Source organism: Tigriopus californicus, chromosome 7 (assembly GCF_007210705.1).
Source record: "Tigriopus californicus strain San Diego chromosome 7, Tcal_SD_v2.1, whole genome shotgun sequence".
NCBI classification, from domain to species: Eukaryota; Metazoa; Arthropoda; class Copepoda; order Harpacticoida; family Harpacticidae; genus Tigriopus; species Tigriopus californicus.
Window position 1 is genome coordinate 13,408,505 of NC_081446.1, and position 3,694 is coordinate 13,412,198.

The 3,694-nt window shown below is 42.5% G+C and overlaps 1 protein-coding gene across 2 annotated transcripts in view; it reads left to right on the top strand.

Moving 5' to 3' along the window:
- Positions 1-219: 219 nt before the first annotated feature.
- LOC131883762 (uncharacterized) overlaps positions 220-3,694 on the top strand; it is a 23,878-nt gene continuing 20,403 nt past the window's right edge. Inside the window, exon 1 of one of the 2 annotated variants that reach the window (XM_059231316.1) lies at positions 220-453. The gene's annotated coding sequence lies outside the window, so the exon portion shown is untranslated. The other variant, XM_059231315.1, reaches the window with a different exon arrangement.

The following is a 3,694-nucleotide window of genomic DNA, read 5'->3' on the forward strand; positions in this document are numbered from 1 at the left end:
TTGATATCAAAACTGGATAATGCTTTCTGAGGCTACATTTGAGTCAAGCCGTGCGAAGAGAAATGAATTTGATTGATTGGAATTAGAATCAGCCATTTTCCCCCACCACCGTCGGTGTCCTGTGGTAAAGTCGTCCTTGACCCAGCGAACAGGAAGTCGTCGGCTTACCAGCCAGCCCGATTCCAAAACAGAAAGAAGGACAGCATGAGAGAGATCGAGAGAGAGAGAGAACAGAGTTCGTTGGTGGGAATGTTGTTGTTCCTCGACAATTTTGTGGCGAGGCGCAGCAGGAATAAGCGCATGAAAAGAACGGACACGGAGGGTCCACAAAGGAGTGCGAGTGAGTGTTCCCCTGTTTCACGACTTGTGTGATCATCACCCAAGGCTCCAGAGGTGACACCATAGACCACCAGCTCAAGTATTTCCACCATCAGTTTCAGCGAAGCCGTTTGGGTGAGAAGTGACTGGAAAATATCACAGTGGTCACCAATACCAACTAACATTCATTAGCATACGATTATCGCCATTATCGTCTTCGTTCTTGTAGAGACATAAGGCAGACATTTTTTAGTCACACTGAGCAGTCTCCTTAAAATAACCAGAGAGAGTGTCTCCTTCCTGAACGTGCGCCATTCAGTAGTTAGTGATATTCTGGCGGAACACTCGTTTTCGTGAACCACATCTTCGCCTATTCCCGTTTCCATTCGGACGTCATGTGCCACATTGAGTGCGACTCGACTCGATTATCAATATCGTTCTATCAATTTAGAATAGACGGTCCATGGAATGCATCACAAGGTGGATCTGAATGATAAATCACATGGGAACGTTTGAAGACGTAAGCTCCCCCAATGAAAGATCACTTCCCCTCTAAACTCTCGGACTGGAAATGGCACTAAAAAGTTGAATGGGTCTGAGGTTCTAACCGCATCAAATTGTTCGCGGTTGATACATAAGTTATGGCGGTGGAACAAGATTGACGAGCACGGTTCCACTTGCCACGAGGCTCACAAGAACAGAGCGCCAGAAAGTTTCTGATTGCCAGAGAGGATGGGAGAAGCAAAGATGTGCTTGACGACCACAAACAACAATCGCATTAGTAGATTTCTAGGTTTATACTTACTCTATCCAGTTATCCATATCCGTAATTGGCTGCCACTTTACTATTGGCCTTGAAGCCCAAAGGTCGACGTATGACTGGCTCATGCCCATAGGCTGTCTAATGATATAGCTTTGCCATAGGCTCTCTCATCATCACGTGAAGAGGGGATTTCCAACTGATGGGTTTTTGTCCAAGAATTGTCCAGAGTAGCCATTCAATCGAAATGTAATGCAATATTATGAAGCTTAGTTATTGTTGAAGCTTTTAAACTCGCTTTTAGTGCAATGAACCTTTTCACATGGAACGAATCGTGGTGTTCTTTCAACGATTTGTCTACAAAAAGAGAAATGGAAAAAACTGATCCCAGTGGAACAAATTAGAAAAGCTCTTAAGATAGGAAGTTATGTCAGAACATGCACTTCCAATGTACGTCGTACTTACCTTGAAGTATATTCTATGATCATGATTTAGATGGCCTATTGGTGTATCTTATCTTCCTTTTATGGCTTACAGAGAATTTGATTAATTTGAGAGAGTCATGCAAGAACAATTTGAAACTTTCTCCGTTGGATCTTAGTCCAAGCTTTAAGTCAAGGTCAGAACAAAATTGTCTGACCAAGGCCATGGCTTAAACAAGATTAACCGAGTGTAATTTCCAAAGTTGTAAAAGTCCAAGAGGACTGCAAAGTTTGGAGAAAATCTTATTGGCCTGTTAAGAACCAGTCGAGCGGAGTTAGTGGACCAAATTTCAAATACGTCTACTCACTTTCAAAATGTCCTTCATGAAATGCCTAGTAATGTAGACCAATTTGAGTCCTCGAAACGAAAAAAACCCCTTCGTTTCGACGTTTTTTGTCAGCTTGCATGAATAGTGGGTTGCGACATGGTGGTTGGCTTTGTCAAAGTCTTTTCCGATTTGCTACATCTGATACTAGCAGAATGCGATGGTAGCACAGTCAGACCTCATAAAATTTCAAATACGTCTACTCACTTTCAAAATGTCCTTCATGAAATGCCTAGTAATGTAGACCAATTTGAGTCCTCGAAACGAAAAAAAACCCTTCGTTTCGACGTTTTTTGTCAGCTTGCATGAATAGTGGGTTGCGACATGGTGGTTGGCTTTGTCAAAGTCTTTTCCGATTTGCTACATCTGATACTAGCAGAATGCGATGGTAGCACAGTCAGACCTCATAAAATGCACCTGTGCAAATACCCCCATTGTTCGATGAATATGAAACATATGAATAACGCGAGGTTGGCAGGATGAATTCACAAACAGACCCTCAGCCATTTTGCCGCAATTTTTTGCTTGACGTCACAGAACCTTCTCCTGGCCATTTTATTCCTATCACGAAAGTTAATCCAGACCAAGCCAAGTAAGCACAGTTCAACTCCCCAACGATCGTCCAGATTAATGCAAGGCCACAAGAGGTCATTGTTGTTTCATTCATTGCTCTGAAGGGAAATGGAATCAGTTGGCGCACGTAGAGGCAACTGTAGATTAGGGCCGGGTAATGTTGATTGTTAATTGAAACAAACGAGGCCTTTGCAAGCGGAGGTGACCAAAGGCGTATGCTTTCCCTACGGATGGATGGAAATCTTTGCTTCTTTCGGAGTCATCTTGCTTAATGCTTCGCCGTTAGTGTCGCTACAACAACAACAACAGCAATGAATGAAGACCAGAGCTCTGTGCCAAGTCTCGTTTTGATACACCAACATGACATGATGCCAATTCGAGTAGTACCAAGGCAAAAAAGCATTACGAGTCTAATGACCAATGGCTTTGGGAGATCTCGAATGAAAAAAAACCCTAGCTTCAGAAGGAGAGAGTAAAATGCTCAAGGATCATCAAAGGCAATAAAAGAAAAGCGTTCCACCGCACGATTGCCCGCCCGTCCGGTTGAAATTACACTTCACAAAACAGTTGGCCGTGGTGCGGTTCCTTGGGATCCAATCGTGTTGCAAAAAATGGCCTTGTCGCTTTTTTATGGTCCAGGGACCTCAAAGGCTTGTCCGGTCTTTTTTTGGATCCCAAACATGTGCCATTTCAATTCTCAGAGAACCGGCCACATGAGCAAACATTTGTGTGATGAACGGACCATGTAATTCTTTCAGGAACAATGTGTAACTTTTCACTCTCGATCCTGTCGTGAAACAGAGGATGGCGGCAACGTAAACAAAAACTTGGCCTTTTTCTTTGGAGAACCATAAATATTGATGCAACACTTTTCGTTGCCTTCTGTGTGGGTGGGGGGCCAGGATGGATTTTTTTGTATTATAAACGCTAAAAGCACCGAAGTGGAAAGCAGAAGAGACTAAAACAATTTGAGGGATTAATTTTTTATTGCATATGCCTGACTCCTCGAGTATTTGCTTCTAAAATAACGCTTCTCTTAAAACTACTAGTTCTATCTGTCATCGCTATAAGACGAGACTGAAGAGTTTGTGAGACAGATTGAACCAAATATCCATCGTCTGACATTTTGAATGATCATTTCTTTTTATCACTAGAAATCATTTTTTTGCCTTATCCCCTTGATTGGATTGAAAAGTTCAACCTATGAATTGATCCGTTTTGAACGTAAAGTAAGT